Source organism: Heptranchias perlo, unplaced genomic scaffold (assembly GCF_035084215.1).
Source record: "Heptranchias perlo isolate sHepPer1 unplaced genomic scaffold, sHepPer1.hap1 HAP1_SCAFFOLD_54, whole genome shotgun sequence".
NCBI lineage: Eukaryota > Metazoa > Chordata > Chondrichthyes > Hexanchiformes > Hexanchidae > Heptranchias > Heptranchias perlo.
The window spans coordinates 3695108-3722627 of record NW_027139559.1 but is presented as its reverse complement, the minus strand read 5'-3'; the positions used below and the strand labels follow the sequence as shown (position 1 = coordinate 3722627).

General features: G+C 33.8%; 1 long non-coding RNA gene across 1 annotated transcript in view; it reads right to left on the bottom strand.

Moving 5' to 3' along the window:
- Positions 1-26850, bottom strand: part of LOC137315156 (uncharacterized) — a 52537-nt gene extending 25687 nt beyond the window's left edge. The window contains exons 1-3 of the long non-coding RNA XR_010961329.1: positions 26677-26850; positions 23089-23184; positions 2865-3145 (exon numbers count right to left, since the gene is read on the bottom strand). This is a non-coding gene — a long non-coding RNA (uncharacterized lncRNA). The remainder of the gene's footprint in view (positions 1-2864; positions 3146-23088; positions 23185-26676) is intronic.
- Positions 26851-27520: the final 670 nt, after the last annotated feature.

Here is a 27520-nt window from a genome sequence, read left to right as displayed (position 1 = left end):
ATTTTTTATGTTAAGATGAGTGATAGGACCTTCATACCCGCTGGTCATTTCAGTGGTTACTTTTTATATAACGATTAATGATGGACGTTCCTACCTGGTGGTAATTTCAGCAGTTATTTTTGAATAAAAATTTGTGATGGACCATCCTACCTGTTGGCAATTTCAGTCGATTCTTTTTTTTTTAAAGATTAGTGATGGACCCTTCTTCCTGTTGATAATTTTTTTCGTTACTTTTCATGTAAAGATTAGTGATGGACCCTCCTTCTTATTGATTATTTCAGTCGTTATTTTTTATATAAAATTAGTGATGGCGCCTCCTCTCTGTTGGTAACTTCAGTAGTTACTTTTGATATAAAGATTAGTGATGCACCCTCCTACCGGGTGGTAATTTCAATAGTTAATTATTATTTCAAGATTAGTGATCGACCCTCCTCTCGGTTGGTAATTTGAGTTGTTACTTTTTATATAAAGATTAGTGATGGGGCCATCTGCCTGTTGGTAATTTCAGTAGTTATTTATTTTTGTAAGCTTTAGTGATGGACCCTCCGAACTGTACGTAATTTTAGTAGTTACTTTTCATATAAAGATTATTGCTGGACCCTCCTTCCTGTTGGTAATTTGACTTGTTACATTTTTATGAAGATGAGTGATGGACACTCCTACCTTGTGGTAATTTCAGTAGGTTTTTTTTTAGTTAAAGTTTAGTGATGGAACCTCCTACCTCCTCGAAATTTCAGTAGTTACTTTTTATATAAAGATTAATGATAGACCCTCCTCCCTGGTGGTAATTTCAGGAGTTACTTTTTATATAAAGATTAGCGATGGACCCTTCAACCCGTTGGTAATTTCAGTGGTTACTTCTTTATTTAAAATTAGTGACGGAGCATCCTACCTGTTGGTAATTTGAGTTGTAAATGTTCATGTAAAGATTTGGGATGGACCCTCCTACCTGTTAGTAATTTCAGAAGTTACTTTTTATAGAAACATTCGTGCTTGGACCCTCATACCTGCTGGTAATTTGAGTGGTTACATTTTAATATAAAATTAGTGATTTATATAAAATTTGTGATGGGTTTCCTGCCTGTTGGTAATTGCAGAGGTTACTTCTCATATGAAGATTAGTGATGCACCCTCCTCCTTGTTGGTAATTTGATTTGTAACATTTTATGTGAAGATTAGTGCTTGGACCCTCATACCTGTTGGTAATTTGGCATGTTACTTTTTGTATAAAGATTAATGATGGACCCTCCTGCCTTTTGGTAATTTCTGTATTTACTTTTTATATAAAGTTTAGTGATGGACCCCTCTCCCTGTTGGTAATTTGAGTGATTATTTTTCATATAAAGATTTGTTTTGGGCCTTCGTGCCTGTTGGTAATTTGAGTTGTTACTTTTTATATAAAGATTAGTGATGGACCCTCCTACCTGTCGGTAATTTCAGTTGTTACTTTTTATACAAAGATTAGTGATGGACCCTCCGACCTGTTTGTAATTTCAGTAGTTACCTTTCTATATAAAGATTAGTGATTGACACTCCTACCTGTTGGTAATTTCAGTCGTTACTGTTTATATCAAGATTAGTGCTGGGGCCCTGAAAGTTTGTTGATGTTTTTCCACCTCTGTCATGGAACCATTTATTCATACTGGCGTCCTCTCTCCTCAAAATGTGATAACCAGGAACATTTCACTGTGTTCTGTGAAAACCCAGGCCCTGACTTATAGATACTAGATCACATCTCTCATGATTCTGACTTTCCAAACGTGTTTTGAATATTTTGTAGATTCAGAGACATAACACACAATCTGAACTCAAATTCATTGGAATGTTGACCCTTTCACGTTTTCAATTTTTAATATCGAGTTACTTCTTCAAAACATCCTTCCGTTTTCCTGCTCATAACTTTTCACTATTTCATAAATCTTCTGTTCCTGCTGCAAAAGTTTCATTTATTCCACTCAGTGCTGTGGCCCTCCTCCCTGTTGATATTAAAAGTAACTACTCAAATTACCATGATTAACGATCAGAAACCACCCATCTGTGTGAAAGATGGTTTCCGCCCTGAACCGGTATCCCTTTAAAACATTCGTGAAGTTTGTTTCTATCTGAAGGGAACGGCCTTTCTTCAGTTGAGTCAGTTTAACAAATAACACCCTCGCTAACATATTTTAGCAAAAACAGACGTCCCTGCTCCATTCTCCTATTAATTCGAATCAAACTAATTGATTATAATTAATCAGGAATACGTTTTGTCTCCGATGTTGCTCCTATCCTGTCATTGGATCGCGTTCATTCCGACCCCTCGGATAACCATATGCTGATTTTCCAGGTGTCAGGCAGAGAGCGATAATCGGCCATTGCGAAAGAGTTAACCCTTTACTGAGCTGAACTGTGTGTTCGATCAGTCTTTGATCAGTTCAATAAAAGTGCAACCGGCACAAAACTGTTGAGTGAGTAAAAAGAGCAAGTATTACAGTTACACATCAATGCTTAAAGAGTGAGAAAGGAAAGTTTCCCACCCCTGTTTACCGAATATCAAATTCTAACATGGGGAGGAGGCACCGCTGGACGAGGATGGTGCAAATCTCCAGAGTTCGTGTTCCTGCTTTCTTTCCCAGAACCGCGTTAAATTGTGTCTGGGGGAGTTTGGTGGGGACCATGAAGGGAGAAGCCCTGAAATTCCCAGTGTAAAATAGCCGGACTTCAGTCAGTGTCTCAGCCAACAATCAGTGAATTGTTCCGTCCGCGAGGAAAAGAGAGCTCCGTACGTCGGGGAACATATCTGACCGCAGGAAATCGGCTTTACAAATGAGGAAGGGGCAGAAAAAGTTAATTAATAAAACAAATTGACACAACATGAACCTTACCTTGATCCCGCAAGGATTTTCCGTCTCTCAATGTCCGTGTAGATTTTGCCAATTATATCCTTGTTATTTCATTGTAATCAATCGAGTACAAGTTCTTTGATTTATTTCAGCAGTTCACAACTTGGGAATTTGATCCGATCCTTGTTATGTGATACTCAGAGCACCGCCCATTGTGAAAGCTGCTGCCAGACATCAGGATGGATTTCAACACAGACATTCCTCATTTGTTTCAGAAATTGTGAACAAAGTTGGTTCTAAATTTTCTTTTTCTCTTCTTGTTCCTGGGAATTTCAGTAAAATAGATACTTGTTTAGAAATAAATTGCTACATTTGCATCAGGGACATTGTTTACTTGAGTCCCATCAATTTTCTGATGTTGGCGCTTTCAACCCTGAGGCCAAGAGCTCGTGTTTCGTCAGTGAGCTGAGGAGAGGCTGTTTCTGAAAGTGAGGATATTAACCATTATACCGCCGAATTAAACTATGTCTGAGCATCAATCAGCTCAATCACTGGGGGAATGGACAGTATGGGTAAATTATGTGTTTATATATCATTAAATAAGCTGTTAAATGGACAGAGTGGCTAAATGATGGGTTTATATTTCATTAAATACACTGTTAAATGAACAGTGTGTGTAAATGTTAGGTTTATATATCATTAAATACACTGTTAACTGGCAGTGTGGGTAAATGATCGGTTTATATATCATTAAACACACTGATAAATGGACAATGTTTGCAAATGGTGGGTTCATATATCATTAAATACACTGTGAAATTGACAGTGTTTGTAAATGGTGGGTTTATATATCATTAAATACACTGTTAAATGGACATTGTGGGTAAATGGTGGCTTTATATATCATTAGAGACACCTTTAAATGGACAGTGTGAGAAAATGGTGTGTTTCTGTACCATTAAACATACTGTTAAATTGACAGTGTGGATAAATATGGGATTATATATCATTAAATACACTGTTAAATGGACAGTGTGGGTAAATAGTGGGATTTTTCACAATAAATACACATTTAAATGGACAGTGTGGGTAAATGATGGGTTTATATATCATTAAATACACTGCTAAATGGACCGTCTGGTTAAATGGTGGGTTCATGTATCATTAAATACACTGTTAAATTGACAGTGTGTGTAAATGTTAGGTTTATCTATCATTAAATACACTGTTAAATGGCAGTGTGGGTAAATGGTGGGTTCATATATCATTAAATACACTTTTAAATGGACAGTGCGTGTATATGGTGGGTTTATATATCATCAGAGACACTAATAAATGGACAGTGTGAGAAAATGCTGTGTTTCTGTATCATTAAACATACAGTTAAATTGACAGTGTGGATAAATATGGGATTATATATCATTAAATACACTGTTAAATGGACGGTGTGGGTCAATGATGGGATTATATATCATTAAATGCACTATTAAATGGACAGTGTGGGTAAATGCTTGTATTATATCCCATTTCATGCACTGTTAAATTGACAGTTCGGGAAATGCAGGGGTTATATATCAAGAAATACACTGATAAATGCACAGTGTGGGTAATGATGGGTTTATATATCATCAAATACACTGTTAAGTGGACAGTGTGTGCAAATGGTGGGTTCATATAATATTAAATACACTGTTAAATGGACAGTAAGGGTAATTGGTGGGTTTATATCCCATTTATATCCCATTTAATGCACTGTTAAATTGACAGTTCGGTAAATGGTGGGTTCACATATCATTAAATGCACTATTAAATGGACAGTGTGGGTAAATGGTGGGTTTAGATATCATTAAATACAGGATTAAATGGACAGTCTGGTTAAATGTTGGGTTCATACATCATTAAAGGCACTGTTAAATGGACAGAGTTTGTAAATGGTGGGTTCATATCTAATTAAATACACTTTTCAATGGACAGTGTTTGCAAATAGAGGTTTTATATATCATTAAATGCACTGTTAAATGGTCAATGTCCATAAATTCTGGGTTTATATAACAATAAATACAGTGTTAAATGCACAGTGTGGTGAAATGGTGAGTTCATATATCATTAAGTACACTGATAAATGGACAGTGTGGGTAAATGTCGTTTTTTTTTTCATTAAATACACTGTTAAATGCACAGTGTGCGTAAATGGTCGGTTCATATATCATTAAATACACTGTTAAATGGACAGTCTGTGTAAATGTAGGGTTCATATATTATTAAATACACATTTAAATGGACTTTGTGTGCAAATGGTTGTTTAATATATCATTAAATACACTGTTAAATGGAAAGTGTGGTAAAATGGTGGGTTCGTATATCATTAAATAAATTGTTAAATTGACAGTGTGTGTAAATGTTAGGTTTATATATCATTAAATGCACTGTTAAATGTACAGTGTGGGTAAATGTTAGGTTTATATATTATTAAATATACTGTTCAATGGCAGTGTGGGTAAATGATGGGTTTATATGTCATTAAACACACTGATAAATGGACATTGTTTGTAAATGGTGGGTTTATATATCATTACATACACTGTTAAATGGACAGAGTCTGTAAATGGTGGGTTTATATATCATTAAATACACTGTTAAATTGACAGTGTGGATAAATATGGGATTATATCTCATTAAATACACTGTTAAATGGACAGTGTGGGTAAATGGTGGTTTTATATATCATTAAATACACTGTTAAATGGACAGTGTGGTTAAATGCTGGGTTCAAATACCATTAAATACACTGATAAATGGACAGTGTGTGTAAATGGTGGGTTGATATATCATTAAATGCACTGTTAAATGGACAGTCTGGTTAAAAGCTGGGTTCATATATCATTAAATACACTGATAAATGTACAGTGTTGCTGAATGTTGGGTTCATATATCAATAAATACACCGTTGAATGGATAATGTCGATAAATTGTGGGTTTATATATCATTAAATACAATGTTAAATGGACAGTCTGTTTCAATGGTGGGCTCATAAATCATACAATACACTGTTAAATGGACAGAGTGTGCAACTGGTGGGTTTATTTATCATTAAACACACTGTTAAATGGACAGTCTGTGTAAATGGAGGGTTCATATATCATTAAATTCAATTTCAAATGGACAGTGTGTGCAAACGGTTGGTTAACACAACATTAAATGCACTGTTAAATGGACAGAGTGGTTAAATGGTGGGTTCATAGAACATTAAACACACTGTTAAATGGACAGTGTGGGTAAATGGTGGGTTTATTTCCCATTTCATGCACTGTTTAATGGAGAGTGTGTGTAAATGGTGCGTTTATATATCATTAAATGCACTGTTAAATGGACAGTCAGGTTAAATTGTGGGTTCACATATCATTCAATCCACTGTTAAATGGACAATGTGGTGAAATGGTGGGTTCATCTTTCATTAAATACACTGTTAAATGGACAGTGTGGGTAAATGGTGGATTTATATTTCATTAAATACACTGTTAAATGGACAGTGTGGGTAAATGGTGGGTTCATGTATCATTAAATACACTGTTAAATGGACAGTGTGGCTAAATGGTAGGTATATATATCATTAAATACACTGTTAAATGTACAGTGCGGGTAAATGGTGGGTTCATATATAAATAAATACACTGAGAAATGTACAGTTTTTGTAAATGTTGGGTTCATATATCTTTAAGTACACTGTTAAATGGACAATGTCAATAGATTTTTGGTTTATTTATCATTAAATACATTGTCAAATGGACAGTGTGTGTAAATGGTGGGTTCATACAGCATTATATACACTGTTAAATGGACAGTGTGTGTTATTGGTGGCTTTATATATCAATAATTACACTGTTAAATGGTCAGTCTGGTTCAATGGTGGGTTCACATATCATTAAAGCACTGTTAAATGGACAGTGTTGTTAAAATGTGTGTTCATATACCATTAAATACACTGTTAAATGGACAATGTCGATAAATTGTGTGTTTATATATCATTAAATACAATGTTAAATGGACAGTGTGGTTAAATGGTTGGTTCATATATCATTAAATACACTGTTAAATGGACAGTGTGTGTAAATGGTTGATTTGTATTTCATTAAATAAACTGGTAAATGGACAGTATGGTTAAATGTTGGGTTCATATATCATTAAATATACCGTTAAATGGACAATGTCGATAACTTGTGGATTAAGATATCATTAAATACACTGTTAATTGGACCGTGTGGTTCAATCGTGGGTTCTTATATCATTAAATACACTGTTAAATGGTCAGTGCGGGTTAATGGTGGGCTCATATATCATTAAATACACTGTTAAATGGACAGTATTTGTAAATGGTGGGTTTATATATCAATAATTACACGGTTAAATGGTCAGTCTGGTTCAATGGTGGGTTCACATATCATTAAAGCACTGTTAAATGGACAGTGTTGTTAAAATGTGTGTTCATATAACATTAAATACACTGTTAAATGGACAATGGCGATAAATTGTGTGTTTATATATCATTAAATACACTGTTAAAGGGATAGTGTCGTTAAATGGTTGGTTCATTTATCGTTAAATACACGGTTAAATGGACAGTATGTGTAAATGCAACTTTTATATATAATTCAATTCAATGTTAAATGGACATTCTGGTTAAATGGTGGATTCATATATCATTAAATACACTGTTAAATGGACAGTGTGGGGAAATGGTTGGTTTATATATCATTAAATACACTGTTAAATGGACAGTGTGGGAAAATGGTGGGATTTTTCACAATAAATACACTTTTAAATGGACTGTGTGGGTAAATGATGGGTTTATATTTCATTGAATACAGTGTTAAATGGACAGTGTGGGTAAATGATGGTTTAAATGTCATTAAATACACTATTAAATGGACAGTGTGGGGAAATCATGGTTTAAATATCAATAAATACACTATTAAATGTACAGTGTGGGTAAATGATGAGTTTATATATCATCAAATACACTGTTAAATGGACAGTGTGGGTAATGGTGGGTTTATGTATCATTAAATACACTGTTAAATGGACAGTGTGGGTAATGGTGGGTTTATATATCATTAAATACAATGTGAAATGGACAGTGTGTGTAAATGATTGGTTGATATTTCATTAAATACACTGTTAAATGGACAGTGTGGGTAAATGGTTGGTTTATATATCATTAAATACACTGTGAAATGGACAGTGTTTGTAAATGGTGGGTTTGTATATCATTAAATACACTGTTAAATGGATTTAGTGAGTTTTTGCCAGGTTTATATGTCATTAAATGCACTGTTAAATGGACAGTCTGGTTAAATGGTGGGTTCATCTTTCATAAAATGCATTGTTAAAGGAACAGTCTGGTTAAATGTTGGGTTCATATATCATTAAATACTATGTTAAATGGAGAGTGCGGGTAAATGGCAGGTTCATATATCATTAAATACACTGTTGAATGGGCAGTGCGAGCAAATGGTGGGTTTATATATCATTCAATACACTGTTAAATGTACAGTGTTGGTAAATGTTGGGTACATATATCTTTAAATACACTGTTAAATGGACAATGTCAATAGATTGTGGGTTTATTTATCATTAAATACACTGTTAAATGGACAGTGTGTGTAAATGTGGGTTCATATATCATTAAATACACTGTTAAATGGAACGTGTGGATAAATGGTAGGTTCATATATCATTAAATACAATGATAAATGGTCAGTGCGAGTAGATGATGGGTTTATATATCATTAAATACACTATTAAATGGACAGTGTTTGTAAATGTTATGTTTACATATCATTAAACACACTGTTAAATGGACAGTGTGGGTAAATGATGGGTTTATATATCATTAAATACACTGTTAAAAAGACAGTGTGTGTAAATGGTGGGTTTATATATCATTAAATACACTGTTAAAAAGACAGTGTGTGTAAATGGTGGGTTTATATCCCATTTAATGCACTGTTAAATTTACAGTTTGGTAATTGGTGTGGTTATATTTAATTAAATACACTGTTAAATGGACAGTGTGAGTAAATGCCGGGTTTATATTTCATTCAACACACTATTAAATGGACAGTGTTGGTAAAGGGTGGGTTTATATATCATTAAATACACTGCTAAATGGACAGTGTGTGTCAATGGTGCGATCATCTGTCTTTAAATGCACTGTTCAATGGACAGTCTTGTTAAATGGTGGGTTCATGTATCAGTGTGGGTAAATGATGGGTTTATATTTCATTAAATACAGTGTTAAATGGACAGTGTGGGTAAATCATGGTTTAAATGTCATTAAATACACTATTAAATGGACAGTGTGGGGAAATCATGGTTTAAATATCAATAAATACACTATTAAATGTACAGTGTGGGTAAATGATGAGTTTATATATCATCAAATACACTGTTAAATGGACAGTGTGGGTAATGGTGGGTTTATGTATCATTAAATACACTGTTAAATGGACAGTGTGGGTAATGGTGGGTTTATATATCATTAAATACACTGTTAATTGGACAGTGTGGTTAAATGTTGGGCTCATCTGTCATTAAATGCATAAAAATGGACAGTGTGTGTAAATGATGGGTTTATATATCATTAAAGACACTATGAAATGTACAGTGTGGGTAAATCATGGTTTAATATCATAAAATACACTATTAAATGGACAGTCTGATTAAATGGTGGGTACATATATCTTTAAATACACTGTTAAATGGACAGTATGGGTAAATGGTAGGTTTATATATCATTAAATACACTGTTAAATGGACAGTGTTTGTAAATGTTAGGTTCATATATCTTTAAATACACTGTTAAATGGACAATGTAAATAGATTGTGGGTTTATTTATCATTAAATACACTTTTAAATGGACAGTGTGTGTAAATGGTATTTTAATATATCATTAAATACATGTTAAATGGACAGTGTGGTTAAATGGTTAGTTCATATATCATAAAATACACTGTTAAATGGACAGTGCGGGTCAATGGTGGGTTTATATATCATTAAATACACTGTTAAATGGACAATGTCAATAGATTGTGCTTTTATTTATCATTAAATACACTTTTAAATGGACAGTGTGTGTCAATGGTGGGTTTATATATCATTAAATACACTGTTAAATGGACAGTGTGGGTAAATGGTGGGTTTATATATCATTAAATACACTGTTAAATGAACAGTGTGGGTAAATGGTGGGTTTATATATCATTAAATACACTGTTAAATGGGCAGTGCGAGTAAATGGTGGGTTTATATATCATTCAATACACTGTTAAATGTACAGTGTTGGTAAATGTTGGGTACATATATCTTTAAATACACTGTTAAATGGACACTGTCAATAGATTGTGGGTTTTTTAATCATTAAATACACTGTTAAATGGACAGTGTGGGTAAATGGTGGGTTCATATATCATTAAATACACTGTTAAATGGAAAGTGTGGATAAATGGTAGGTTCATATATCATTAAATACAATGATAAATGGTCAGTGCGAGTAGATGTTGGGTTTATATATCATTAAATACACTATTAAATGGACAGTGTTTGGAAATGTTATGTTTATCTATCATTAAACACACTGTTAAATGGACAGTGTGGGTAAATGATGGGTTTATATATCATTAAATACACTGTTAAAAAGACAGTTTGTGTAAATGGTGGTTCATATATCATTAAATACACTGTTAAAAAGACAGTGTGTGTAAATGGTGGGTTTATATCCCATTTAATGCACTGTTAAATTTACAGTTCGGTAAATGGTGTGGTTATATTTAATAAAATACACTGTTAAATGGACAGTGTTTGTAATGGTGGGTTTATGTATCATTATATACACTGTTACATGGAAAGTGTGAGTAAATGCCGGGTTTATATGTCATTAAACACACTATTAAATGGACAGTGTGGGTAAAGGGTGGGTTTATATATCATTAAATACACTTTTAAATGGACAGTGTGTGTCAATGGTGCGATCATCTGTCTTTAAATGCACTGTTAAATGGACAGTCTTGTTAAATGGTGGGTTCATATATCTTTAAATGCACTGTTAAATGGACAGTATGGGTAAATGGTGGGTTAATATATCATTAAATACACTGTTAAATGGACAGTGTTTGTAAATGGTAGGTTCATATATCATTAAATAAACAGTTAAATGGATAGTGTGTGTCAATGTTAGGTTCGTATATCTTTAAATACACTGTTAAATGGACAATGTAAATAGATTGTGGGTTTATTTATCTTTAAATACACTTTTAAATGGACAGTGTGTGTAAATGGTATTTTAATATATCATTAAATACATGTTAAATGGACAGTGTGGTGAAATGGTTGGTTCATATATCATTAAATACACTGTTAAATGTACAGTGTGGTGAAATGGTGGGTTTATATATCATTAAATACACTGTTAAATGTACAGTCAGGTTAAATGGTGGGTTTATCTATCATTAAATACACTTTTAAATGGACACTGTATGTGAATGGTGGGTTCATATTTCATTAAATACACTGTTAAATGGACAGTGTGTGTAAATGGTGGGTTTATATATCATTAAATACACTGTTAAATGTACAGTGTGGCTAAATGGTGGGTTTATATATCATTAAATACACTGTTAAATGGACAGTGTTTGTAAATGGTCGGTTTAAATATCATTAAATACACCGTTAAATGGACAGTGTGTGTTATTGGTGGGTTTATATATCAATAATTACACTGTTAAATGGTCAGTCTGGTTCAATGGTGGGATCATATATCATTAAATACACTGTTAAATGGACAATGTCGATAAATTGTGGGTTTTATATATCATAAATACACTTTTAATTGGACGGTGTGGTTCAATCGTGGGTTCTTATATCAAATGATGGGATTATATATCATTAAATACAATGTTAAATGGACAGTGTGGGTAAATGATAGGTTTATATATCATTAAATACACTATTAAATGGACAGTGTGGGTAAATAGTGGGTTTATATATTATTAAATACACTGTTAAATGGACAGTGTTGGTAATTTGTGGGTTTATATATCAATAAATACACTGTTAAATGGACAGTGTGTGTAAATGGTAGGTTTTTTATCATTAAATACATCGTTAAATGGGCAGTGTGTGTTATTGGTGGGTTTATATATCAATAATTACACTGTTAAATGGTGAGTCTGGTTCAATGGTGCGTTCATATATCATTAAATACACTGTTAAATGGACAGTGTGTGTAAATGGTAGGTTTTTTATCATTAAATACATCGTTAAATGGGCAGTGTGTGTTATTGGTGGGTTTATATATCAATAATTACACTGTTAAATGGTGAGTCTGGTTCAATGGTGCGTTCATATATCATTAAATACACTGTAAAATGGACAGTGTTGTTAAAATGTGTGTTCATATACCATTACATACACTGTTAAATGGACAATGTCGATGAATTGTGGGTTTATATATCATGAAATACAATGTTAAATGGACAGTGTGGTTAAATGGTTGGTTCATATATCATTAAATACACTGTTAAATGGACAGTGTGTGTCAATGGTTGATTTGTATTTCATTAAATAAACTGGTAAATGGAGAGTGTGGTTAAATGTTGGGTTCATATATCATTAAATATACCGTTAAATAGACAATGTCGATAACTTGTGGGTTAAGATATCATTAAATACACTGTTCATTGGACCGTGTGGTTCAATCGTGGGTTCTTATATCATTAAATACACTGTTTAATGGACAGTGAGGGTAAATTTTGGGTTTATATATCATTAAATACAATATTAAATGGACAGTGTGTGTGAATGGTGGCTTCATGTATCATTAAATACACTGTTAGATGTACAGTGCGAGTAAATGGCGGGTTCATTTATCATGAAATACACTGTTAAATGTGCAGTGTGTGTAAATGTTTGGTTCATATATCTTTAAATACACTGTTAAATGGACAATGTCGATAGATTGTTGGTTTATTTATCATTAAATACATTGTTAAATGGACAGTGTGGGTAAAAGGTGGGTATATATATCATTAAATACACTGTTAAATGGGCAGTGTGTGTAAATGGCGGGTTCATATGTCATTATATAGACTTATAAAAGGACAGTGTGTGAAAATGATGGTTTAATGTATGATTTCATATACTGTTAAATGAATAGTGTAGTTAAATGGTGGGTTCATATATCATGAAATACACTGTTGAATGGACAATGTGGATCAATATGGGATTATATATCATTAAATGCACTGTTAAGTGGACAGTGCATGTCAATGGAAGCTTTATATACCATTCAAATGACATTCAAATGGACAGTGTGGAAAAATATGGGTTAAGATATCATTAAATACACTGTAAATGGACAGTGCGGGTAAATGGACACTTTATATATTATTAAATACACTGTTAAATGGTCAGTGTGGGTCAATGGTGGGTTTATATATCATTAAAATACACTGTTAATTGGACAGTGTTGGTAAATGGTTGGCTTATATGTCATTGAATACACTGTTAAATGGACAGTGTGTGTAAATGATGGTTTAAATATCATTAAATACACTATTTAATGGACAGTGTGGGTATAAGATGGGTTTATATATCATTAAATACATATTAAATGGACAGTGTGGGTAAATGATTGCTTTATATATCATTAAACACACTGTCAAATGGACAGTGTGGGTAAATGATGGTTTAAATATCATTAAATACACTATTAAATGGACAGTGTGGTTAAATGATTGGTTTATATATCATTAAATACACTGTTAAATGGACAGTGCGGGTAAATGGACACTTTATAAATCATTAAATACACTGTTAAACGGACAGTGTGTGTAAATGGTGGGTTATATATCATTAAATCAACTGTTAATTGGACATACACTGTTAAATGGACAATGTCAATGGATTGTTGGTTTATTTATCATTAAATACATTGTTAAATGGACAGTGTGTGTAATTGGTGGGTTCATATATCATTATATACACTTTTAAAAGGAAAGTGTGTGTTATTGTAGGGTTTATATATCAATAATTACACTGTTAAATGGACAGTCTGGTTAAATGGTGGGTTTATATGTCATGAAATAGAATTTAAATGGACAGTGTTGTTAAAATGTGTGTTCATATACCATTAAATACACTGTTAAATGGACAATGGCGATAAATTGTGTGTTTAATTATCATTAAATACCATGTTAGATGGACTGTGTGTTTAAATGGTTGGTTCATATATCATTAAATACACTGTTAAATGGACAGTGTGTGTTAATGGTTGATTTATATTTCATTAAATACACTGTTATATGGACAGTCTGGTAAAATGGTGGGTTCATACAACATTAAATACAATGTTAAATGGACAGTGCGGGTAAATGGTGGGTTTATATATCATTAAATACACTGTTAAATGGACAGACTGGTTAAATGGTGGGTTTATATATCATTAAATACACTGTTAAATGGACAGTGTGGGTAAATGTTGGGTTCATATATCATTAAATACACTTATAAATGGACAGTGTGTGTAAATGGTATGTTTATATATCATTAAATACACTGTTATATGGACGGTCTGGTTAAATGTTGAGTTCATATATCATTAATTACACTGCTAAATTGACAGTGCGGGTAAATGGACACTTTATAAATCATTAAATAGACTGTTAAGCGGACAGTGTGTGTAAATGGTGGGTTATATATCATTAAATCAACTGTTAATTGGACATACACTGTTAAATGGACAATGTCAATAGATTGTTGGTTTATTTATCATTAAATACATTGTTAAATGGACAGTGTGTGTAATTGGTGGGTTCATATATCATTATATACACTTTTAAAAGGAAAGTGTGTGTTATTGGTGGGTTTATATATCAATAATTAGACTGTTAAATGGACAGCCTGGTTAAATGGTGGGTTTATATGTCATGAAATAGACTTTTAAATGGACAGTGTGGGTAAATTTCGGGTTGAAATATCATTAAATACACTGTTAAATGGACAGTGTGGTTAATTGGATGGTTCATATATCATTAAATACACTATTAAATGGACAGTGCGAACAAATGGTGGGTTCATATATCATTAAATACACTGTTAAATGGACAGTCTGGTTAAATGGTGGTTTCATATATCATTAAATACACTGTTAAATGGACAGAGTTGTTAAAATGTGTGTTCATATACCATTAAATACACTGTTAAATGGACAATGGCGATAACTTGTGGGTTTATATATCATTAAATACCATGTTAGATGGACTGTGTGGTTAAATGGTTGGTTCATATATCATTAAATACACTGTTAAATGGACAGTGTGTGTAAATGGTTGATTTATATTTCATTAAAAACACTGTTATATGGACAGTCTGGTAAAATGGTGTGTTCATACATCATTAAATACATTTTTAAATTGACAGTGCGGGGAAATGGACACTTTATAAATAATTAAATACACTATTAAATGGTCAGTGCGTGACAATGGTGGGTTTATATATCATTAAATGCACTGTTAAATGGACAATGTCAATAGATTGTGGGTTTATTTATCATTAAATACAATGTTAAATGGACAGTGTGGGTAAATGGTGGGTTCATATATCATTAAATACACTGTTAAATGGACAGTCTGGTTAAATGGTGGGTTTATATATCATTAAATACACTGTTAAATGGACAGTGTGGGTAAATGTTGGGTTCACATATCATTAAATACATGTTAAATGGACAGTGTGTGTAAATGGTATGTTTATATATCATTAAATACACTGTTATATGGACGGTCTGGTTAAATGTTGAGTTCATATATCATTAAATACACAGCTAAATTGACAGTGCGGGTAAATGGACACTTTATAAATCATTAAATACACTGTTAAGCGGACAGTGTGTGTAAATGTTGGGTTAAATATCATTAAATCAACTGTTAATTGGACATACACTGTTAAATGGACAATGTCAATAGATTGTTGGTTTATTTATCATTAAATACATTGTTAAATGGACAGTGTGTGTAATTGGTCGGTTCATATATCATTATATACACTTTTAAATGGAAAGTGTGTGTTATTGGTGGGTTTATATATCAATAATTGCGCTGTTAAATGGACAGTGTGGGTAAATGGGGGGTTTATATATCATTAAACACACTGTTAAATGGACAGTGTGGGTAAATGGTGGGTTTATATATCATTACATACACTGTTAAATCGAAATTACGAGTAGATGCTGTGTTCATATATCATTAAATACACTGTTAAATGGACAGTGTTTTTAAATGGTAGGTTTATATATCATTAAATACATCGTTAAATGGACATGTGTGTTATTGGTGGGTTTATATATCACTAAATACACTGTTAAATGGGCAGTGTGGTTAAATGGTTGGTTTATATTTCATTAAATACACTGTTAAATGGACAGTCTGGTTAAATGGTGGGTTCATGTATCATTAAATACACTGTTAAATGGACAGTACTAACAAATGGTGGGTTCATATATCATTAAATACACTGGTAAATTGACAGTGAGTGTAAATGTTACGTTCATATATCATTAAATACACTGTTAAATGGACAGTGCGGGTAAATGGACACTCTATAAATCAATAAATACACTGTTAAATGGTCAATGCGGGTCAATGGTGGGTTCAGGTATCATTAAATACACTGTGAAATGGACAGTGTGTGTAAATGGTTGATTTATATTTCATTAAATACACTGTTAAATCGACAGTCTGGTTTAATGTTGGGTTCATATTTCATTAAATACACTGGTTAATGGACAAATGTCGATAACTTGTGGGTTAATATATCATTAAATACACTTTTAAATGAACAGTGTGGGTAAATGTTGGGTTTATATATCATTAAATACACTGTTAAATGGACAATGTCAATTGATTGTGGGTTTATTTATCATTAATACAATGTTAAATGGACAGTGTGGGTAAATGGTGGGTTCATATTTCATTAAATACACCGTTAAATGGACAGTGTGTGTAAATGGTGGTTTAGTATATCATTAAATGCACTGTTAAATGGACAGTGTGTGTAAATGGTAGGTTTCTATATCATTAAATACACTGTTAAATGGACAGTCTGGTTAAATGGTGGGTTTATATATCATCAAATAGACTTTTAAATGGACAGTGTGGGTAAATGTTGGGTTCGTATATCATTAAATAAACAGTTAAATGGACAGTGTGTGTAAATGGTTTATTTATATTTCATTAAATACATTGTTAAATGGACAGAATGGTTAAATGTTGGGTTCATATATCATTAAATACACAGTTAAATGGACAGTGCGAGTAAATGGTGGGTTAATATATCATTAAATACACTGTAAATTGGACAGTGTATGTAAATGGTAGGTTCATATATCATTAAATGCACTGTTAAATGGACAGTGTGGATAAATGGTGGTTTTATATATCATTAAACACACTGTTAAATGGACAGTGTGGGTAAATGATGGGGTTATATATCATTAAATACAATGTTAAATGGACAGTGTGGGTAAATGATGGGTTTATATATCATTAAATACAATGTTAAATGGACAGTGTGGGTAAATGATGGGTTTATATATCATTAAATGCACTTTTAAATGGACAGTGTGCGTAAATGGTATTTTGATATATCATTAAATACACTGTTATATGGACGGTCTGGTTAAATGTTGAGTTCATATATCATTAAATACACTGTTAAATTGACAATGCGGGTAAATGGACACTTTATAAATCATGAAATACACTGTTAAATTTTTGAGTGCGGGTGAAGGGTGGGTTCATATTTCATTAAATACAATGTTTAATGTGCAGTGTTGGTAAATGTTGGGTTCATATATCTTTACATACACTGTTAAATGGACAATGTCAATAGATTGTTGATTTATTTATCATTAAATACATTGTTAAATGGACAGTGTGGGTAAATGGTGGGTTCATATATCATTAAATACACTTTTAAATGGACAGTGTGTATAAATGGTGGGTACATATATCATGAAATACAATGTTAAATGGACAGTGTGGATAAATATGGGATTATATAGCATTAAATACACTGTTAAGTGGACAGTGCAGGTAAATGGCGGCTTTATATAACATTAAATACACCTTTAAATGGACAGTGTGGATAAATATATGTTCAGATATCATTAAATACACTGTTAAATGGACAGTGCGGGTAAATGGACACTTTATAAATCATTGAATACACTGTTAAATGGTCAGTGCGGGTCATTGGTGGGTTTATACCTCATTAAATACGCTGTTAAATGGACAGTGTGGGTAAATGATGGGTTTATATATCATTAAATACACTGTTAAAAGGAGAGTGTGGGTAAATGGTGGTTTAAAATATCAGTAAATGCACTGTTAAAGGGACAGTGTGGGTAAATGATGGGTTCATATATCATTAAATACACTGTTAAAAGGAGAGTGTGGGTAAATGGTGGTTTAAAATATCAGTAAATGCACTGTTAAAGGGACAGTGTGGGTAAATGATGGTTTAAATATCATTCATTAAACTTTGAATGGACAGTGTGGGTAAATGATGGTTTAAATATCATTAAATACACTGTTAAATGGACAGTGTGGGTAAATGGTAGGTTTATATATCATTAAATACAATGTTAAATGGACAGTGCGGGTAAATGGTGGGTTTATATATCATTAAATATTCTGTTAAATGTACAGTGCTGTTAAATGTTGGGTTCATATATCTGTAAAAGCACTTGTTAAATGGACAATGTCAATAGATTGTGGGTTTATTTATCATTAAATACACTGTTAACTGGACAGTGTGGGTAAATGGTGGTTTAAAATATCAGTAAATGCACTGTTAAAGGGACAGTGTGTGTATATGGTGGGTTTATATATCATTAAATACACTGTTAAATGGACTGTCTGGTTAAATGGTGGGTTCATATGTCATTAAATACACTGTTAAATGGAAAGTGCGGTAAATTGGTGGGTTCATATATGATTAAATACACTGATAAATGGACAGTGCGCGTAGATGTTGGGTTTATATATCATTAAATATACTATTAAATGGACAGTCTCGTTCAATGGTCGGTTAATATATCATTATAGACACTGTTAAATGGACAGTGTTCGTAAATGGTAAGTTTACAGATCATTAAATACACTGTTAAATGGACCGTGTGGGTAAATGGTGGGTTCATATATCATTAAATACACTGTCAAATGGACCGTGTGGGTAAATGGTGGGTTTATATAACATTAAATACACTGTTTAATGGACAGTGTGGGTAATGGTTGGTTTATATATCATTAAATACACTGTTAAATAGACAGTCTGTGTAAATGGTGGGTTTATATATCATTAAATACACTGTTAAATGGACAATCTGGTTAAATGGTGGGTTCATATATCATTAAATACACTGTTAAATGGACTGTGTGCGTAAATGGTAGGTTTATATATCAGAAATTAAACAGTTAAATGGACAGTGTTTGTAAATGGTGGGTTTATATATCATTAAGTACACTGTTAAATGTTCAATGTTTGTAAATGGTGGGTTATATATCTTTAAATATACTGTTAAATGGTCAAAGTCAATAGATTGTGTGTTTATTTATCATTAAATACACTGTTAAATGGACAGTGTGGCTAAATGTTGGGTTCATATATCATTAAATACACTGTTAAATGGACAGTGTGTGTAAATGTTAGGTTTATATCTCATGAAATACACTATTAAATGGACAGACTGGTTAAATGTTGGCACATATATCATGAAATACACTGTTAAATGGACAGTGTGGATAAATATTTGATTATATATCATTAAATGCAATGTTAAGTGGACAGTGCATGTAAATGGTGGCTTTCTTTACCAATAAATACACCTTTAAATGGACAGTGTGGATAAATGTGGGTTAAGATATCATGAAATACACTGTTTAATGGACCGTGCGGGTAAATGGACACTTTATAAATCATTAAATACACTGTTTAATGGACCGTGCGGGTAAATGGACACTTTATAAATCATTAAATACACTGTTTAATGGACAGTGCGGGTAAATGGACACTTTATAAATCATTAAATACACTGTTAAATGGTCTGTGCGGGTCAATCGTGAGTTTATATATCATTAAATGCATGTTAAATGGACAGTGTGGGTAAATGATGGTTTAAATATCATTAGATACACTGTTAAATGGACAGTGTGGGTAAATGATGGATTTATATATCATCAAATACACTTTTAAATGTACAGTGTGTATAATCGATGGGTTTATATATCATAAAATACACTATGAAATGGACAGTGTGGGTAAATCATGGTTTAAATATCCTTAAATACACTATTAAATGGACAGTGTGGGTAAATGATGGGTTTATATATCATTAAATAAACTGCTTAATGGACAGTGTGATTAAATGTTGGGTTAATCGGTCATTGAATACAATTTTAAATGGACATTCTGGTTAAATGTTGGGTTCATATATCATTAAATACACTGTTAAAAGGACAGTGTGTGCAAATGTTGGGTTCATATATCATTAAATACACTGTTAAATGGACAGTCTGGTTAAATGTTTGGTTCATATATCATGAACACACTGTTAAATGGACTGTGTGTGTAAATGGTAGGTTTATATATCAGAAAATAAACAGTAATATGGACAGTGTTTGTAAATGGTGGGTTTATACATCATTAAGTACACTGTTAAATGTTCAATGTTGGTAAATGGTGGGTTCATATATCTTTAAATACACTGTTAAATGGACAGTGTGTGCAAATGCTGGGTTCATATATCATTAAATACACTTTTAAATGGACAGTGTGTGTAAATGGTGGTTTAATATATCATTAAATACACTGTTAAATGGACAGTGTGGTTAAATGGTTGGTTCATATATCATTAAGTACACTGTTAAATGGACATTGTGTCCAAATGCTGGGTTCATATATCATTAAATACACTTTTAAATGGACGGTGTGTGTAAATGGTGGGTTTATATATCATTAAATGCATTGTTAAATGGACAGTCTGGTTAAATGGTGTGTTCATATATCATTAAATACACTGTTAAATGGACAGTGTGTGTAAATGGTAGGTTTATATATCATTACATACACTGTTAAATGGACAATGTTGTTAATGGTGGGTTCATATATCTTTAAATACACTGTTAAATGGACAATGTCAATAGATTGTGGGTTTATTTATCATTAAATACACTTTTAAATGGACAGTGTGTGTAAAAGATGGTTTAATATGTCATGAAATAGACTGTTAAATGGACAGTCTGTGTCAATGGTGGGTTTATATATCATTAAATACACTGTTAAATGGACAGTGTGTGTAAATGGTGGGTTTATATATCATTAAATACACTGTTAAATGGACAGACTGGTTAAATGGTGGGTTTATTTATCATTAAATACACTGTTAAATGGACAGTGTGGGTAAATGTTGGGTTTATATATCATTAAATACATTGTTAAATGGACAGTGTGGGTAAATGCTGGGTTTATATATCATTAAATACACTGTTAAATGGACAGTGTGGGTAAATGGTGGGTATATATATCATTAAATACACTGTTAAAAGGACAGTGTGTGTAAATGGTGAGTTTATATATCATTAAATACACTGTTAAAAGGACAGTGTTTGTCAATGATTCGTTTATATATCATTAAATACACTGTTAAAAGGACAGTGTGTGTAAATGGTGGGTTTATATATCATTAAATACACTGTTAAATGGACAGTGTGTGTCAATGGTTCGTTTATATATCATTAAATACACTGTTAAGTGGGGAGTGTTGGTAAATGGTGTGTTCATTTTTCTTTAAATACACTGTTAAAAGGACAGTGTGTGTAAATGGTGGGTTTATATTTCATTAAATACACTGTTAAATGGACAGTGTGCGTCAATGGTTCGTTTATATATCATTAAATACACTGTTAAATGGACAGTCTGTGTAAATGGTGGGTTTATTTTTCATTAAATACACTGTTAAATGGACAGTGTGGGTAAATGTAGGGTTTATATATCATTAAATACACTGTTAAATGGACAGTGTGTGTTAATGGTGGGTTTATATATCATTATAGGACTAGCTTAGTGGTATAAACTGGGCGACATGGACATGTTGGGCCGAAGGGCCTGTTTCCATGTTGTAACTTCTATGATTCTATTACAATTTTGTCTATGATTCTATGATTCTATTAAATACACTGTTCAATGGACAGTGTGTGTCAATGGTTCGTTGATATATCATTAAATCACTGTTAAATGGACAGTCTGGTTAAATGGTGGGTTCATATATCATTAAATACACTGTAAAATGGACAGTGTGTGTAAATGGTAGGTTCATTTATCATTAAATACACTGTTAATCGGACAATGTCGATAAATTATAGGTTTATATATCCGTTCCCTTCGTCCTGAACTCACCCTATTGTTGTTTGTCTGTTCAGATCGTAACCGTCCCTTCCCGTCTTCCTCAACTCACCCTAGTGTCCCAAGAACATGAACCCTTCCCTCCTGCTCCAGCCCTGCAGCCGGACATTGACCTGCCTCATATTGTCCTCCTGAAGCAGCCCAGCGCAAAACAATCCAGAGATCACCACCTTCAGGCCTTGTTGTTCAGTCTTGGGCTCCAGAGTTAATATTCATTCTATAAACGGAGCTCTTTCCTTGTTATTCGTTCCGGCCATGACTATTTTCCTCTCTCCTTTCCTTCCCATAGAGTGTCCAACCTGTTCCAGGAAGTTCTTCGCTCTGATACCAGGAAGGTAACTTAGCAATTGGGACCTGCTCAGGGCTGCAGAACAGTCTGTTTACTCGCCTGACTATAGAATCTCGCAACACTATCGCTCCCCTATTCCTGTGCCTAACCTGCCTGTCACACCTGCGCCACTCGGGGTGTCCCCCTACTCCCTGGTGTCACACTATTCATCAGGAAGGCCAGCCTGAGTCACTGTCTCTATCCACCTTGCAGTCCCTAACACCAGTTATCTACCGGACAGTTCCAGTACTGATGTCTCTCTACCTGTGACTGCACTGCCCAACTCGATGTTCACTCACTTCTCTCTATCCACAAAGTATCTGCTCGGTTGTCTCTTCTTGTGTGAGCTGCAGGTTCTTGTTCGTGAGCTGGTCCCTTTATCAGGACACAATTGATATTTTAAAGGTTGTTCTGAACCTACCGGTGTCTATCCTCATTCTTGTTGAAGATGTTGGGTCTTCTCCCCTGTTTGGTCCTTCAGCCATGGAGGTGACAGGCGTTCCAAGATTCTGATGCTCTGTAATAAATATATTAATAGGAGGGTTAGAGTGAAATATTGGAATGAGAAGGATAAAACGTCGCCTTGTCGCGATATCAAGTCCCTCCTCCCCCATCAGTACAACAGCTGTTCGTTCTGGAATCTAGCATTTCCCGACTGTAAGGATCAACTCTCCACATGAGGTGCGGCAAAGACAGCTGCCCAGTGAAACCCAATGAGACCCACTGATCTTCACAACCCAGTTGTAGCCGGCCGAGATTCTGCCCTGGGAGCACCAATTGGTCAGGTTTACTCACCGTGCAGGCCAGCACCAGACTTATTCCTGAGGTAGTGAATATTCTGGAGGGCAATATGGAGCGAGGTGATGAATTAAATGATCCTTCACTCGGTGTTACCCAGTCTGGCGCTGTTGTATTATTTTATTCACAGATTTATTTTTAATATTTTTAATGTGTTGAGTTTTGATATTAAATTCCGGTATTTTATGAACCTGATATCTATCTACATACACAGTTTGGAGCTGTGTGAGATTTTTCTGCTCTCGATGGACAGTGACATTGTCCGTGTGTTCATGGAGATGTGTTTTGGTTGGTGCTTCTATTTGAATGTATTTACCATATCTCTCATGGTATCAGCACCTGACTAATGAGCACTGTCGGAGGTGATGAATTTCCGTTCAATAATATCAACACTAATGTATAATATTATGAATCGTGTAACTTTAAACAGATGCTGCACATTTATCTTTGCGTTATCTTTTGGGGTCGTACAATCTCAGAAAACAGCACAAATTTCTAAGTTGAAGATTTGACGGCTGTTTTATAATCATAATTCTCCATTTTGTGTGCGCCTTGCTGTATGTGTGCGCAAATGCAAGAGCAACCAATCAAACTATCAGTACCGGTGCTTTCCTTTCCACACTGTTTGAATGTAAAAGCGGTTCATGTCGGTCAGGAAATTTCTGCAAACTATAGTTGAAGTTATTCTCTACCATAAATGTACAACCAAGTTTGAGACCTTGTAAGATGCAGTTATCTGTTGTTTCAGTCACGCTCACACTAGTGCTTTAAACGGACAACAGCAACAAAAACTTAAATTTACACCTACACTAATTACATTAGTGTAATCAAACACAAGATTCATTTGAGCAGTTACTTGCTTTTACATATAAAGACTAGAGATCGGGCCCTCAAACCTGTTGGTAATTTGAATGGTTACTTTTTATATCAATATTAGTGATGGACCCTCCTACCTGTTGGTAATTTCTGTAGTTACTTTTTGTCTGAAGATTAGTGATGGACCCTCCTACCTGTTTGTAATTCAGTCGTTATTTTTACATAAAGATTAGTGATGGACCTTCCTACCGGGTGGTAATTACTGTAGTTACTTTTTAAATAAAGATTTGTGATGGACCCTCCAACACGTTTGTAATTTCAGCAGTTACTTTTTATACAAAGATTAGTGATGCACCCTCCAACCTGTTTCTAGTTCAGTGGTTACTTTTCATGTAAAGATTATTGGAGGACACTGCTACATATAGGTAATTTCAGTAATTACTTTTAATATAAAGATTATTGATGGACCGTGGTAGCTGTTTGTATTTCAGTTGTTAATTTTCATTAAAGATAAGCGATGGAACCTCCTTGCTGTTTGTAATTCAGTAGTTACTTGATATATAAAGATTAGTGATGGACCCTCCTACCTGTTGGTGATTTCATTAGTTACTTTTCATATAAAGATTATCGATGGACTCTTCTTCCAGTTTGTAATTCAGTCGTTACTTTTTAGTTAAAGATTAGTGATGGACTGTCCTACCTGTTGGTAATTTCAGTAATTACTTTTTAAAAGAAGATTAGCGATGCACCCTCCGACCTATTTGTAATCCAATAATTACTTTTTAAATAAAGACAAGTGATGGACAAATCTCCCTCTTCGTAATTGCAGCAGTTACTTTATATATAAAGAGTAGTGATGGACCCTCCTACCTCTTGGTACTTTCTGTAGTTACTTTTTATCTGAAGATTAGTGATGGACCCTCCTCCCTGTTTGTAATTCACTAGTTACTGTTCTATAAAGATTAGTGATGGACCCTCCCACCTGTTGGTAATAACTGCAGTTACTTTTTAAATAAATATTAGTGATGGACCCTCCCACCTGTTTGTAATTCAGTCGTTACTTTTATATAATGATTAGTGATGGACCCGCCTACCTGTAGGTAATTTCAGTAATTACTTTTTATATAAAGATTATTGATGGACCGTGGTAGCTGTTTGTAATTCAGTAGTTAATTTTCATTAAAGATTAGCGATGGACCCTCCTTGCTGTTTGTAATTCAGTCGTTACTTTTTATATAAAGATTATTGAAGGACCATCCTCACTGTTGGTAATTTGAATGCTTACTTTTTATATAAAGATTAGTGATGGACCCTCCTCCTGCTGGTAATTTCATTAGTTATTTTCTTTAAAAAGATTAGTGATGGACCCACCGACCTGTTGGTAATTAAAGTAGTTACGTTTTATGTAAATATTAGTGATGGACCCTCCTACCTGTTGGTAATTTCAGTAATTACATTTTAAACGAAGATTAGCGATGCAGCCTCCTACCTTTTGTAATATAATAGTTACTTTTAAAATAAAGATAAGTGATCCACACACCTCCCTGTTGGTAATTTCAGGAGTTACTTTACATGCAAAGATTAGTGATGGTCCCTCCTACCTGTTGGTAATTTCAGTAGTTACTTTTCATATAAAGATTAGTGATGGACCCTGCAACCTGTTTGGAATTCAGTGGTTACTTTTTATTTAATGATTAGTGATGGACTCTCCTCCCTGTTTGTAATTCAGTATTAATCTTTCTCTAAAGATTAGTGATGGTCCCTCCCACCTGTTGGTAATTTCAGTAGTTACTTTATATATAAAGATTAGTGATGGATCCTCCGACCTGCTCGTAGTTGGAATAGGCTGATTTTCCAGGTGCCCGGTAGAGCGCGATAATCGGCCATTGCGACTGTGTTAAAACTTTACGAAGTTGAACTGAATGTTCCATCAGTTTTTGGTCAGTTAAATAAAAGTGTACCGTGCAGAAAACGATTCAGTGAGTAAAAAAAGCCAGTGTCACAGTTACAAATGAATGCATATAGAGTGAGAAATGTCAGTTTCTCACCCCTGTTTACTGAATATCAATTTCTAAGTTGGGGAGGAGGCACCGCTGGACTACGGTTGTGTAAATCTCCAGAGTTCGTGTTCCTGCTTTCTGTCCTGTAACCGCTTTAAAATGTGTCTGTGGGGAGATTGGTGGGGCCCATGAAGGGATAAGCCCTGAAATTCCCGGTGTAAAATAGCCGACCTTCAGTTCGTGTCTCAGCGAACAATTAGTGAATTGTTCCATCCGCGAGCAAGAGAGCTCCATACCCTGGGGAACATATCAGACCGCGGGAAATCGGCTTTAGAAAGGAGGAAGGGGCAGAAAAAGTTAATTAACAAAACAAATTGACACAACATGAACCTTACCTTGATCCCGCGAGGATTTTCCGTCTCTCAATGTCCGTGCAGATTTTGCAAATTATATCCTTGTTATTTCATTGAAACCAATCGAGTACAAGTTCCTTGCTTTATTTTAGCAGTTCACAACTTGGGAATTTGATCTGATCCTTGTTATGTGAGATTCAGAGCTCCGCCTTCTGTGAAAGCTGCTGCCAGACATCAGGATGGATTTCAACACAAACATTCCTCATTTGTTTCAGAACAGGGAGCGGCCTTTCTGGTGGAATCTAATCGAACCGGTTTGACGATTCGCTGCCAATTGCGAACAAAGTCAGTTATAAATTTTAATTCTTCTCTTCTTTTTCCAGGGAGGTTCAGTAAAAAAAGATACTTGGTTAGAAATAAATTGTTACATTTGCATCAGGGACATTGTTTGCTCAAAGTCCCATCGATTTTCTGATGTTTGCGCTTTCAAACCTGGGGCCAAAAGACAGTGTTTCGTCAGTGAGCTGAGGAGAGGCTGTTTCTGAAAGTGAGGACATTAACCATTTAACCGCCGAATTCATCTGTCGCTGAGCATCAACCACCTCAGTCACTTGTGGAATGAGCACTGTCTTTCCCCAGTTACATTTATCATAGTAAATATTCTGAAGATACAGCAGTTAAATTGTTAAATCCGGAAAGGACCATTTCTGTGCTGTGATCGGTATAAGGATCGAATTTCACTCATTTTCAGAGTTCCGAAGAGAGAAAGTGTTTGAGGATAAATTGTGGTGATAATTCCGAGGGACAGATTGTTGTGATCAATCCCAGGGTCAGATTGTGGTGATAATTCCGAGGGACGGATTGTTGTGATCAATCCCAGGGTCAG